The following is a 15,185-nucleotide window of genomic DNA, read 5'->3' as shown; positions in this document are numbered from 1 at the left end:
TGTGACCAGGGATCAAACTAGCAACCTCTGCCCTCTGTGCTTTGGGAAGACGCTCCAGCAAATAGAGCCATCTGTCCAGGGCGAGAAGTTTGTAATTATTATGGTCCAAATATGCAGCCTTGATCCAAGGCTTTAACCTGAAGTGCCAAAAAGCAGGGCAGTTCTACCATTTGTTAGTAGGGCCACGGCCCTTGAACTTCAGGGGGCATAAGGACTTGATGACCTACTGTGTGCATAGCACTATGCTAAGCATTGTATGAGACTATAATTGATAGAATTCTCATTTTAACTGGGGGGGGGAAAAGAAGTTTCTGTTAAGGTTATACATACTTAAGAAACATGGGGCACGAATAATTAGTCCAGGAAATAAGTAACTATGGGAGGGCTTACAGAGCAGCTAGATTTAAAACTGGGCCTTAGGATTTAGAAGTGTGTGTAAGGCCCTGGCCGGTTGGCTCAGTGGTAGAACGTCGGCCTGGCGTGTGGAAGTCCCGGGTTCAATTCCCGGCCAGGGCACACAGGAGAGGCGCCCATCTGCTTCTCCACCCCTCCCCCTCTCCTTCCTCTCTGTCTCTCTCTTCCCCTTCCGCAGCCGAGGCTCCATTGAAGCAAAAGATGGCCTGGGCGCTGGGGATGGCTCCTTGGCCTCTGCCCCAGGCGCTAGAATGGCTCTGGTCGCACAGAGCGATGCCCCGGAGGGGCAGAGCATCGCCCCCTGGTGGGCATGCCGGGTGGATCCCGGTCAGGTGCATGCGGGAGTCTGTCTGCCTCCTGGTTTCCAGCTTCAGAAAAATACCAAAAAAAAAAAAAAAAAGAAGTGTGTGTAAGTGTGAGAATAAATATGTGTGAATGCGTTATATATGTGTGTATCTATGTTTTAACCCAATAATTAACTGGCAATTTTAGAACAAAACTCTTAAAATTAATTTTAACTTATCACGCTGCATTTTATGTTGTTTTAAGTTCAACCTGCCATTACATATTAATATTCTGAGTTTGTTCTAGATGTAACAAACTTAGTTTTCAGTGCACTATTCTGTGTGTCCCCCTCCCTTTTCCAGGCAGGTGAAATCCAGTTAAAATGAACACCAGGCAGCAGAGATAGGGAAGTCAGCAGAATGGCTAGAGAGCTGGTTATGCAGAAGCCGGAAAGGAAGCACTGGCCCCTACCACCCCATGTTCCTTCCTGGTCTGTCCCTTCTCATACGATCTGTCCTTCCTCATACTGTCAGCCCCACACCTCCCCTGCTCCCTCACTAGTCATTTTATGAGTGGGATTCAGCTGCTCTGAATCACAGTTAAAATTCCCTTTGTAGTCTCTACATTAACAAAGAAACCCGAGGTACTGCCAACTACACAACAGTAGGGAACTTCCAGTATTTCTCTCGGTCTCTAAAACTTGCTGGACTGGCATTCCCACCAATGTGAGGGCCTGGGCTTCTCTTTCACGGCCAAGAGCGTGATTGTAAAGTGGAGGAAGAGCCTCACCTGTGGTTGTGCCAGAATGCTGGGGTCGCCAGTTCAAAACCCCCGGCTTGCCCGGTCAAGGCACACAAGAAGCAGCTACTATAAGTTGATGCTTCCTGCTCTTCCCCACCCTCTTTCTTTTTTTTTTTTTTCTCTCTCTCTCACTTTCTCTCTCTCTCCTCTCTCTAAAAATCAATAAATAAAATCTAATAAATAAATAAAATGGAGGCACAGATGCGGGGAGAAACAGGGCCTCTGTGCTGGGACAGGCTCTTGTCTTGGGGTTCTGAGACCTGGGTCTCAGTGCCTGCTCTGCCCCTTCCTAGCTGGCGACCTTGAACAAGTCACTTAACCTTTCTGGGCCCTAAAGACTTTCATCTGTAAAATGAGAGGTTTAGATTAGAAGTAGATAATACCAAAGGTCTCTTTCAGCTCAAAATTTCTGAGATTCTAGGGATAGAATTGCAGTCCTTGGCAAAGGAGCACAGGAACAGCTCACTGAGCTCTGTAACAGGGGGTGGCTCACACAATTTACACAACTTACAAGAGTTACAACCTTCAGGGCCTCTGTTCTTCCTTCACATAGTTAAATACTGGTATGTTTTCAGCTGTGTCATTTATGCCAATAATTCCTTCACATTCATTCTGCCAGCAGGGGTGAGTGAGGACGGCAGCCTTAGAAAATTAACTTTCCCTGACAACCCAAAACTTCCTGTAAAGAGAGAAAAATCCAAGCAGAGACCTCAACTACAGAAAACTCATTACCTTGTGTAGTGGGGTAAAGTATACCCCTAAAATTCATGCCCATGTGGAACCTGTGAATGTGACCTTATTTGGAAAGAGTCATTGAAGATGTAATCAAGTTCAGGTGGGGTCATGCCGATTAGAGTGGCCCTGACCCCATGACTGGTGTCCTTACACAAAGAGGGAAATCTGGACACAGACACACAGAGGAGAAGGAAGATGAAAGCAGTGACTGGAGTGACACGTCTCTAAGCTAAGGAACCATCAGAAGCTAGGAGAGAGGCCCGGAACAGACTTCCTCTCAGAGACATCAAGAAGGAAACACCTGACTAGGTGGTGGCATAGTGGATAAGAGCAAAGGCCTGCAACACTGAGGACCCAGGTTCGAAACCCCACGGGTCACCTACTTGAGCAAGGCCTCATCAACATGATCCCAAGGTCACTGGCTTGAACTCAAGGTCACCGGCTTGAGCAAGTGGTCACTGGCTTGGCTGGAGTCCCCCAGTCAAGGCACATAAGAGAAAGCCACCAGTGAACAACTAAGGTGCCACAACTATGAGTTAATACTTCTCACTTCTCTCTCTTTCTGTCTGTGCCTCTGTGTGTCTCACTGAAAGAAAAAAAAAAGGAGAAGGAAACAACCTGCCAACAACTTGATTTCACACTTCCAGACTCCAAACCATGAGAGGATCTGCCTCTTGTGACTCTGCAGTTTCACACCCCTTTCCTTCAGAGGCTGAAGAAACCTTTTGCCACACCCTTTCAAAAGATCCTTCGTTACTCAGCAAGCTCCAACCAACATATGAGGCCATAATCAGCTAACGACAAACAACAAATGCTCCCGGGCTACTTGTTAACACAACACAAATTGTATTCAGGCGGGGCACAAATATTTATTGGCTTGGTTTCTTTGCCTCTGCAATTCAGCTGTCGGAACCATCCCTTCCTCTCCTGTTACCAGTAAGTGAGGGAGCCCTGTGGGGAAGGGGTCTCTTTTCCTTGTAACCCAAAGGACCAAACGAGCTTCAGTACTTATGTGGGTCCCATGGCAAATACCTCTCAAGGAAAAACAAACCAAAGCAAATTCCTAATGAATTTCTCTCTTCCAATTCCAATCTGGCTGTAAATGTGGATTCTGTTTAGGTTCAGGCTCTGGAGTGAGTAAATCCAGGCCCCACCAGTCATGATATTTGTCCTGAGGCAAGTTGTTTAACCCCTCCAGACCTCATCTGAACATGTTAATATAGAGAGTATTTTTTTTAAATCCCTGGAATACTAGGTGCCCCAAAATTTTGATTACACAACCACCGCTACTAAATTCTCCTTCATTTTGTCTTAGTACCTTCCCTAATCCAATAGATAGAAATTACAGAGGAGCAGACACACAGGCCTCATTAACAACGAAGTCACCAGCGGATTGACTGTGTGGGCCTCCTGCAACAAGTTTAAAATTAATCCCAGGACACATTTGTGATTTTTGCAACACAGAACATGACAGGCTTCATAAATCACTGAGTACTAAGTGGCCATCAAGTTCCATTAGCAATTTCAAGGTGTGTCCTTGTGTCTGTGCTAAAAAGGGTCCTGGCAGTGCCCAGTCTGGGACTTGCTCCTGACACACACACCCCTCCCCTGCCAAGGGGTCCCTCCTTTCCCACTGAAACGCCACCCCCTGTTCCTGCAGGTAAATCCCAGCTTGCCCATTCCACACCCTAAAGCAGGTGCGCCTCACACAGAGCAGAGACTCAGCCATGAGCTTACTTTCCAGCAGCTCCTCTCCTGAGAATGCGCTCTCCATGCCAACACTTGTGCTGGGAGGAGGAACCAGCCACCAAGGAAGATGGTTTCATCAGAAATGAGGAAATGCTTCTCCATAATCGGAAAGTGATTGCATTTTCCCAAAATTGATTTACATGTGTAAGCTAGGAGCACCGTCATGGATAATGCAGTGGTTTATAAATGAAGAGGATGCCCCCTCCCCAAAGTGTGTCAATACCAATGGGGGTATGTTTTGTAAAACTACACTTTCTTGCTGACATTCCAGCCCACTCCCTATGGGAACCAAAGGTATCAGCTTCACTCTAAGCTCTGTTGGGACTATGAAAAAAAGCATAATACGGGGCATCCATAATTAACTAGAAAACAGCGCAGATCCATGCATAATTAAGCACGAAATCTGAGGTACCACCTATAAATGCTAGAGGAACTCAAACAAAAGAGGCAGAAGGAAGGAGCTGGCCTCATAAAGCTGGGGAGCCACCGGAAGACACAAACAGTAGAGAAGGGAGAAGGAAGGGTGGGTGCAGACATCAGGCTGGGCTCACAGGATGAACACAGGCCCAGGAATGTGGGCAGTTAGAGGAGACTGGCAGACAGGTCAAGAGGGACAGATCTGGGAGCAGTGGGAGTGAGTCACTGAGGAACGAAGCTTTGGGGCTTTACTTACAAGGGACATTCCAGAGGTCAGCCTGAAAATTGGTGCTACACATATGTGTGTGCTTGTCTGGCAACCTGCAGGGCCGACACGAGGCAGTGGGTGTGAGTCGGTGTAACCTGACCCACAGGCTGCTGGACAAGCACTGTCATTTACTGCTTGAACAACACTGCCAGCCCTTGATGGCATCCAGATAGTTCTGTACAACCTGCTGAACTACACAGGAACCTTCGTTTTGGGGTCCATCCCCTCCAGGCCCTAAAAAATCATACCATCTCTCACCTTCACATAATTGCAAAGATCCTTTCATTTCCAGAGACTCTGAAAGTCTCTTCTTGCCTGGCCTGTGGTGGCGCAGTGGATAGAGCATCCACCTGGAACGCTGAGGTCGCCAGTTTGAAACCCCAGGCTTACCCGGTCAAGGCACATATGAGAAGCAACTACTACAAGTTGATGCTTCCCACTCCTCCTCCTCCTCTCTCTCTCTCTCTCTCTCTCTCTCTCTCTTTGTCCTATGTCTAAAGTCAATAAATAAAATCTTGTAAAAAAAAAAAGAAAGTATCATCTCTACATAAAAGTGATGACTTACATCCCTTTAATCTCTATTGGGGATTCTGGTCTATGCCTGACTAATTCAATCCTCATATGTAAATACTACACGAATTCAAATTTACGGTCTTGAGCACCCAGTGGGCACTCTGTAAATATTTATTGATTGAGTCTGTGGGAAAGGCCTTGTATCACCACTTTGATCCCTTGAGCAGGATTTTCTTATACGGAGATGATTGCATTGGGCTGAGTTGAGAAGTACTGGCCTTTATGAGTAACTACCATGCTGCTGCCAATGTAGGGAGAGAGCTCAGTGACTGGGCTGTCAGCAGCTTTGGGGTATTTTAAAGAATATGTCAAAGTTCAGGCAAATAATTATCCTTCTAACGAAAGCTTTCCATTTTCTAACACTTGCTCAAACTATTGTCCAATGCTGTATTCCTTTCCCCCCTTTCTCTGTTTGTCCCAAGCACCTCTTACTAGGTTCAAAAAATTATAAACCTACTTCAGAAACTGCTCTCAAATAAAAAGAATTTAAAGCAAAAGCAGGCTGTTTGAGGCAGCAGAAGGAAGAAAAAGTCCCCAAAGAGAAGACAGACGGGCTTTACTCATTGACTGCTGGCATTCAGATAAATTCTGAAATACCACTGGAAGACTCGTGCTTTCTGCTACTCACTCCAAGACATCCAATGCAACAAAATGTCTATGGTATTTTCCATCTGACATGAGTCAGGAAATAGAAATTTGATTACAAATAATCCTAGGTTAACCTGGATTGAGATGTCAGTGGTACAATAAAACAGGAATACTTTTTAACATTCAAGGAAAATGGAGAAACTCTGTCTCAAATATCTGTGATATCTGAAACAGGTTTGTGGAAATAGGTCAGAACAACTGGTGTTACAGAGATTTCCGCTTCATTGAGATGTTTTCTGTGGGTGTGCACTGATGCTGGGGTTGTAAGGCCACTCGCAACAGGGTGGATAAATTCATAGGCTTTGGGGAAAAACTGACCAGGCCTAAATCACACCTCTACCATTTACTCTTTGTTTGACTTTGGGCAAGTTTATTAACTTCTTTTCACCTCAGTTTCCTCGTATTTAATGGGAATAATTTAATGCTATTATAATAAAAATTAAAAATGTAGACAAGGATCTGGCTGGTGGTTCAGTGGATAGAACATTGGGCCAGCGCATGGATGTACCAGGTTCAATTCCCAGCCAGGGCACTCAGGAGAAGGAACCAGCTGCTCCTTTCCTCTTCCCTCTACCCCTTCTCTCTGTCTCCCCTCCTGCAGCCAGTGGCTCGATTGGTTCGAGCATGCCTCTGGGCGCTGAGGATAGTTCAATTGATCCTAGAGTGTCATCCTCAGGCACTAAAAATAGCTCTGTATTTGAGCATCGTCCCAAGACGGGATTGTTAAGTGGGTCCCGGTTGGGGCGCATGTGGGAGTCTGCCTCACTATCTCCCCTCCTCTCACCTAAAAAACAAAACAAACAAAAAAAAAAACATAGACACAATGCTAACTAGACAGTATTATACTCACCAGAGAAGACAAAGGAAGGATCTGCTTTAGCCAACAAGGCTAAAGTACCCTGGCCTGGATCTACTCAGTCCAGCTCCTGGACCTGCCTGTGTGAGTGATCGGTTCCAATCTAATTTAGCCATCTTCTACAGGTGACGAGTGGATCATGCACGTGCATGTACCTGTCCCCATTCCACACCATTAGCTTCTCTATCAGACACCCAGAGAAAATAGAAAGTCTGTAAACCATAGGTGAAGGGTCTAAGACCCTCATCCTGGGATTCAGCAATGTTCTCTGGCTGATGCTAACAAGCCACTATATCTTTTAAAATGACAGAGCAAAACTAGATGATAGTAGAAATTTCTATTTGTGTAACCCTACAGTTTATCAAAGGCTTGTGGTTTAATACTTGACCTCAGTTACTCTACAAGCATGTCATGAAATGCAATGGTGTTGACAAGTGAAGACCAATTAGAAAAATTATTGTTTACAAAGTACATCCTCAGACATTACCTCATTGGCTATTCACAATTCTATGAGGTGTCATCAATGCAAACGAGAAAACTGAGGCCCAAGGACCTTCCCTGTGCCAGGTGCTGGGTAAGGCTCTAGGAATACAGAGAGTTGAGACAGCTGTCTTACAGGCCCTTCAAAGAGCTGGATGGATCCCGACCGCCTTAGTACCATTGACTAAATGCCATGTGTCAACTTCCATGACCTCAACCTTTCTATCAATCTAAATATATTCTGTTTAGAAGGTTGCTCTTTCTTGTGGGACACTGAGCTTCCCTCATTTTAGGTGTTAAAATATCTTTTCTTAAATGATGGCAATACTGGAAGATATTTCTTTTTCCTTATTTGAAAAAATTAAAATCTGGCAATTCTTTGTTGGACTTCCTGATTTATTTACTGCTCTCATTGACGTGACTAAATAAACAGCACACGAATGGAGCATAGTAGAGTGACTGACCACGAACGGGACAATTTTTCCAAGCTGCTATCTCTTTTATACCCAGACAGATTGGACAAGGTGTCACTGATAACACTATCTCCCTGTCCTTATATGACATAACATGGTATCTATGGTTCAACTGATTGATAGTGTCGACACCCAGCAGTGAGCAAAGACCATAAGGTCATGACTCTAGATTAGACTGGCTGACTAACAGCAGGAACATTGAATTCAATTTCAAGGTGACTTCATTAAACACAAAGGTAAATAAAAGCAAATTAAGGAACATTAAAGGAAAGAAACACAACAAAGGCAAGATCTGGGAGCCACAGAAGCCATAAGACCATGTTGACATCAATATGGTCATATAAACCCTAAGTGCAGTCACAGGAAATTCAAAGATGAAGAACTTATAGAGCCATCATCAGCGAAAGCCGAGCAAGGCCGTGTCAGTTTCAGATCTTGGAAAAGGTCAAGTGATTTGGAGAACTTGGGAAACACCCCTGAGGAGAGATTCTAGCCCCAAATGCCAGTTTGGGAAAGATGGTTCACAGAGGTGCAGGTGTGAGAGCTAGTTTTCCTGGAGTGAGAGAAAAGAAGGGGTGGGGCATCTAACAAAGCCACCCAAGCAGGAAGTCCCATGATGAAGGGCACGTTCCCTTCCGGTGCCCAAGGGCGAGGCACACAGGGCCAGCCTGGATGTTGGACACAGGAGGAGATAGAGAGAGATGCTAACATGTGTATCAGGAAGGCTGGAGCCTTCTCTGGAGACTGGAGACAGCACAGCAAGCCTTCCCTGGCCATGCCAGCACAGAAGACAAGGTGAAGGGCCCAAGGTCTAGTGCCCTTCCATTCCCAGCGTTTCCCACTCTCCTAACATAGAATGACCATTAGGAGGAGCCCTCCAGCTTCCCCAGCCTCTTCCCAGGCTCAGAGCAGCAGTATGTACAGAAGAGAAGTATTTCTTCCCAAATATCCATAAAATGCTGTAGGATCTCTACGCAAAGCTGCTGCCCAAATAAGACTGGTTCTTAGCACACTTAGTAACAAAAAAAAGGTATTTAAATTAGACAGTTTTCACAAAAAATGAGGCGGAAAAGCTTGCCATGCTGCCAAGTAATATTAAATGAAAAAAAGCAGGGTTCCCAACAGTATGCTACTGTTTGTATAAAAGGGAAGGAGTATTGATAATGAATTTGCTAATAGATGGATAAAATATCCTGGCTGTGCACAGAGCACCTCTGGAAGTTGAAAAAAATCAGTAACGCTGGTGCCTCCAAGGAACAAAGCCAGGTGGCAGAGTCAGGTGGACAGAAACGTATTTACCGTATAACCTTCTGTGCTTCTCGAATATTTTCTTTCCTCACATAAACTTGTTACATAGTCAAAAAAATTTTTTTTAATAAAAAGCATTAAAAATGTTTAAATGTACAATACAAACAAAATAAGTCTTCATACAGCAAACCAAACACTTGTTAATCTGGACAGCTGTGCTCCTGACACACACCAGGTGGTCAGTTTGCTGAACTTAACAGACCTCAGCTTCAAGGGAACAAAAGAGAACCAGAAACCAGGCAGACCCAAGGGCCTCACATGTGCCAATTCTCTAACAAGCTCTTCACCTGAATGCTACTTTACTGCAGGTCCTCATGTAACAAAGTCTGTTCCCAACTGGGTCCGGGCACAAGCTTCAAGGCAACAAGTCCAGCCACCAGTCCACACCAGCCATTTTATAAACAGAAAATGTTTAATACAAAAACACTATGCCCTAGAGCCAAGACAACAAAAATAAATGTGCAGATATGAAAATGATCCCTCACTGTGAGAGAAACTGGAATACTGTAAGCAGTAGGTCAGAGCAGAGATCTACCACACAGAGTTCCATTATATTGGAAGTTCTTTTGCTAAGGCTTTTCATAGAGCCAGGTTTTAGGTAAAAAAAATAAGAGAGACTGTGATCCTATCTTCCATGGGACCAAAGAAATGTTACATGTTCTGGACGGGAAGTGGGCAGCCACTGTACTCCTTGTAGGCACTGCCAGAGATTACCAGAAGACAGGTGTGAGTATAACATTGAAGAATAGCAGTAAAGCCCTGACTGGGTAGCTAGGTTGGTTAGACGATCATCCCGACATACAGAGGTTGCAAGTTCAATCCTTAGGGCACATACAAGAATCAACCAATGAATGCATGAATAAGTGGAACAAAAAAATCAATGTTTCTCTCTCTCTCTCTTTCTTTCCTCTTTCTCTCTCAAAACAACAAATTAAAAAGAATTTTAAAGAATAACAGTAAATGAGAAGCCTTTTCACCAAGACATTATGAGAAAAGAGAACACGACAGAGAGAAAGAAGCCCATTGTTAATACACAAACAATGGAACTAAAGCAATTATTCTAAGATGGCTGAGCTCTAGAATGTCCGAAACAAAAAAACCCCCTAAAACTCAGAATCAACTCTTAAGAATGTGCCAATCAATGAACAGTGCTAATCTTTGTTTTATTCTAAAAAAACACATAAAAACAAAGAAGGGAAAATAAAGGTGACCAGATTCCTGCAAGAAATAAAGGTGACAGGTATCACCTAATTAAGAGGGAACTGGCTGGCAAACAGATGAGGTATTTATCCAAACTGCGAAGGTGCTGAAATGAAGGTAAAAGTAAGAAGGAGAGGGAACTTCCAACTAAAACGAGAGGAAAAGACCTTTGTTCCCTGGCGCTTGCCATCTGGTTTATTTCAAGCTCAAGAAAAGAACAGGAAAAATGCAGAAGAACCAGTGAACACGCTAGATTACCAGCAAGAATCAGTCACACACTTGTGCTTCTGCCCAACAAGGCAGGCGCTGCTGGTGCTCCCCCAGCTCAAATGACTAAGTAACTGGCTTAAATGCATTTGACACTCGATCCCTGAACTTCCGAAAAGCACTTAATACAGTAGCTCATGAAATCTTAATCTAAAAATGTTCATCCATTTATAATCAAGCTGTATCAGACTGACAACTGGGAAGGAGGGCTGAGCAGAGGGAGTATTTGGAAGAATGCTTGGAAATTGGTATCATTGGAGAAAGTGGGGAAGTGGTAATCACTTTGAGGGATTCCTGCCCCTCCCCCCGCCGTTCTTTTCTAAGAAGATAAAACAGATTTGGAGTCTAAAAGGAGTGTTACAATTACAAGAAGACTAACAGAGAAAAATGAATGCCCTGATTCAATAAAAGACAGAAAAATAAATGCAGAGCAACTTGGAAAATCCCACAGACGTCTGTACTACAGTAAAATCTGGAATATGTTTAATGAATTGCAGAGGAGAAAGCAGGATAAAGAATAAGCTCCTCATAGAAAATATTGGGTGGTAGATATAAAGAAAAACTGTATAGCCTGGCCTGTGGTGGCGCAGTGGATAAAGCGTCGACCTGGAAATGCTGAGGTCGCCGGTTCGAAACCCTGGGCTTGCCTGGTCAGGGCACATATGGGAGTTGATGCTTCCAGCTCCTCCCCCCTGTCTCTCTCTCTCTCTCTGTCTCTCTCTCCTCTCTAAAATGAATAAATAAAATAAAAATAAAAATAATTAAAATAAAAAAAAAAAGAGTGAAGAAAAACTGTATAAAGGAATATCATATATACCAAATCTATAGTGGTTATTGTATGCCAGGTATTGTTCTAAGTGCTTCAAATATAATAACTCATGTACTCCTCAAAACAACCTTCTAAGTACCATTATTATTCTTGTTTTATAGGTAAGCAAAGAGAGGCATGGAGAGGTTAAATAACTTGCCCAAGGTTACGACTAGAAAGAAGAGGGGCTAGAATTCAAATCCAACACTAAAGCACCGTAATTTATGCTCCTAAACTCTCCGGATTTCCCTGGAATTTAAACACCAAGAGTGAGATAACGAGGCTGGGAGTGAAACACTAGTCATGATCTTGATAAATCCGGGGTCAATAGATCATCCCTTATTCATGGCTCTGTGATGATCAGTCGGCCCCATGATGTTCCCAGGCCTTAGTTTCCTCACACGTGCATTGAGAAGACTGATTAAATGAGCTCTAGCTAAATGGACTCTACTTAATGTGGTTGTAACAAAATGGCCCTCAAAAAAGCTCTGGGTAAAAAGAAAAAAAGAAAAAAGCAAGCTCTGGGCACAGAGTACATTAACTCTGCCACACCTACAATCTCCCCAATCCCCTCTCATAAGTCTGTTCTTGGAACCCCTGGTCAAATCTGGAATGTAGGTGAAACTGACCTGATGAATGAGAGAAATTGGAAGATTAAGAGAAGTAGTGCACAGTTCTAATTAAGGAGTTCCATGATAGCTAAATAAACCTTATCTTCTTGGTATGGTCCATTCTCTTTGCTAACACCCACTCTTGAGAGTTGAGACCACAAAATTCATTATGGGTGAAAGCACACGCAACATTCACTACCAGACTAAGTACCCCCAGAAATATCCTTGTCAAGCTGGGCATTAAAGGTCACCCAGAACGCATCGGTGAGTGGAGAAAAGCCTTACAGGTAGATCATGCAGTCCTCCGTGTGGAGTCCTTTCTAAGCATCCCTGACAGGTGGCTGTTATCTGGCTGCTGCCTAGACACTTCCAACGTCGAGGCGCTGGCTGCCTCGCCTGGCAGGCAGCCACCGGCGCCTGCTGAACATCTCCCATTGTGGGGAAAGCCCACGAAGCGCCTAGAACAGTGCCCGGAGTAGAGACGAGCTCAGTAAGTGTGCCTCCAACTGGGTCAAAAGCTGCCGTCCTACAACTTGAATCCATCGGTCCTGGGTGCACCCTGGAGCCCACAAACGAAGAGGCCCCTCGGATATTCGAGGCTATATATAATCAGGTCCCTTGACCCTCTCCTTCAGGTGTGGAGCCCAGACCTTCATCACCAACCCTGAGTCAACAGACCTCCCTCCCCAGAGGTACCAGAGGCACCGATGGAGGGATGGCCGGCAGAGAAACCACAGTCGGGGATGTCCTCAACCTCGGTACCTGGGGCAGGAGAGGACAAAGGGCTTTCAGGAACGCGTACCCCACCCGCTGCGGTCCAGGCAGCCTACCTCCCCGCTACTTTGCAAATCGGTTCTTGGGACCCCAGTGGTTCCAGGTGACAGGCCCCGAGGATCCCGGGAGCGCAAGAAGCGGCGCGATGGGCCGAGCCAAAACGAGGACCGCGGGACTCAGGCGTTTGGCCCGACCAATCCGGGGCCCGATCCCACCTTAATGGAGCTCGCTGGACCATGGCTTTACCTGCGTGTGGTTGACTATAGAGGTCCAGCCCGCCCCGGTCCGGTTCCTACAGCTCTGCGGCTGCCGCCGGCGCTCATGGAAATGCAGCCGGAACCCGTGGCCAGTGCAGCTCCTGGGGCTACCGGCCCCGCCTAAGCAACTGCCGCCACGCCCCTAACGACCGCCTCTGCCACGCCCCTAACCACGGGAACCAGTCGGTTCATTGGACAGCCCAGCCGCTGCTCCACAAGCCCCGCGCGCTCATTGCACGAAGAGGATATCCCACTGGTCGCTGGAGTTGCTCCTCAGCGTAAAGGCGGGACCTTCGCGAAGACAATTGGTTACTTTTGACATCTTTAGCCCGTGAGCCAAGACCTTATTGGATAAGACCGCGGAAAAAGGGAGGAAGGCTAAAAGGTGGGTCGTGCTAGATATTGAGGGGGCGGGTACCGAGAGGTAGGCAATTGTGATAGTCTCAAGCTGGTTTGGGAGTGCTGTGTAAGGTTAGGTATCGTTTGGAGGTGGGAGGTGGGAGGCCAGCTGATAGCTCAGCCGCAGGATCTGACGGCTCCAGGCCGAACGACAGACTCACCTGTAGCCCAGGACACAGCGGGCGGAATTAGGGGTCCTGCCCGAGGAGAGAAGAGGAAGGAAAGTGAGTGACCAAACCCCAAGGAGAGGAAAGCATGTGGAGACAGCATGCTTCCGGCTAGGAAGCTAGGAGAGAGTGATGGGGTCGTGCCAGGTGATGTGGACCTCAGTCAGTTGTCCCACTGTCCTTTCAGCCCTTAAGACGACCCTCCATTGGAGGAAGCCTGAAGGAATGTAGCCTTTGGAGTCAGACGGAGAATTGAGTCCAGACCCCTGTTGGCACATAACAGTTCCATGGCCTTGAGCAAGTCACTTTAACCTTTGTGTGTACACCCTGACTCCTTCATTTGGCAACCTGGAGTAACGATAGCAGTTAATATGTAGATGAAATAACTGTACACAGTAACAGTGCCTGGCACTCGGTAGGCATTCAGTCAAGACTGCTTCCCCACCCACTCACCCCCACAGTTCTATGGAACTAGGCCCAGAGGCAAAATCCTGTGAACCTAAAACTGCTTTTGCAACGACATGAGCTTTACCCAGAATAGTACACTTGACTTGAAATGCAACCCCTTTAGGGCAGACAGGGCCACCCTATCAGGGCACAAAAGGGATAGAAAAGATGGGAGGAGCAATTTAGTCAGAGAAGAGAAGTGGTATTTATAAACAATGTTAAATTTTTTCCTACATATTTTAGAATTATGACAAGGAGAAATGGAGCTTCCTTTATCCTGTTCACCATCCTTTGAAGGCCAATCAGCACCGGACCAGAAACTACTGCATAAAATCTATCTGCCAGGGACTCCTGAAGTCCATTTCCCATTCTAAAGGTGTGGAAGTCTTAGGGGGTGAACAGAAACAGCCTCTTAAGCTCTGGCCAGGTAGGTCAGTTGGTTAGAGCATCATCCTATATACCAAGGTTGTTGCCTCTGCTTCGTCAGTCCTACCCTGCTCTCCCCCTGACTGCAAGCTGCGCTCCCTTCCAAGGTTGCAGGTTCGATTCCTGGTCAGGGCACATTCAAGAATCAACCAACAAATGCATAAATAAGTGGAACAAAAATTGCTATCTCTCTCTCTTTCTATCTCTCTCTAAAATCAACAAATAAAAAATAAAGAATGAAAAGCCTGTCAGGCCTGAATTTAGCCCCAAACCCTTTAGGTCTGCCTTTTTTTTTTTTTTTTTCATTTTTCCGAAGCTGGAAACGGGGAGGCAGTCAGACAGACTCCTGCATGCGCCCGACCGGGATCCACCCGGCATGCCCACCAGGGGGCGATGCTCTGCCCCTCTGGGGCGTCACTCTGTTGCATCCAGAGCCATTCTAGCGCCTGAGGCAGAGGCCACAGAGCCATCCTCAGCACCCGGGCCAACTTTGCTCCATTGGAGCCTCGGCTGCAGGAGGGGAAGAGAGAGACAGGGAGGAAGGAGAGGGGGAGGGGTGGAGAAGCAGATGGGTGCTTCTCCTGTGTGCCCTGGCCGGGAATCGAACCTGGGACTCCTGCACGCCAGGCCGACGTTCTACCGCTGAGCCAACTGGCCAGGGCTAGGTCTGCCTTTGAGAGAACCCACACTCATGGTGTTCCAGGATGAAGGGGGAGAATCTATTACCATTGCTCTATTTTTCAGTAAGTTGTCATGTTTACCTAAAAAAAAAAAAAAGGTTGTTCACTTCAGCATTTATTTATTCCACCTTCGGAAAGAAAA

At 45.9% G+C, this 15,185-nt stretch overlaps 1 protein-coding gene across 2 annotated transcripts in view; it reads right to left on the bottom strand.

Annotated features, from left to right (window-relative positions):
- The window catches only part of ABHD2 (abhydrolase domain containing 2, acylglycerol lipase), an 85,634-nt gene extending 72,598 nt beyond the window's left edge, over positions 1 to 13,036 (bottom strand). The window contains exon 1 of one of the 2 annotated variants that reach the window (XM_066240424.1): positions 12,914 to 13,036. The gene's annotated coding sequence lies outside the window, so the exon portion shown is untranslated. Of the gene's footprint in view, positions 1 to 12,723; positions 12,837 to 12,913 lie in introns of those variants that run through there. The other variant, XM_066240426.1, reaches the window with a different exon arrangement.
- Between the last annotated feature and the right edge of the window lie 2,149 nt (positions 13,037 to 15,185).

Source organism: Saccopteryx bilineata, chromosome 7 (genome assembly GCF_036850765.1).
Source record: "Saccopteryx bilineata isolate mSacBil1 chromosome 7, mSacBil1_pri_phased_curated, whole genome shotgun sequence".
NCBI classification, from domain to species: Eukaryota; Metazoa; Chordata; class Mammalia; order Chiroptera; family Emballonuridae; genus Saccopteryx; species Saccopteryx bilineata.
This window is presented reverse-complemented; position numbering and strand designations above follow the sequence as displayed.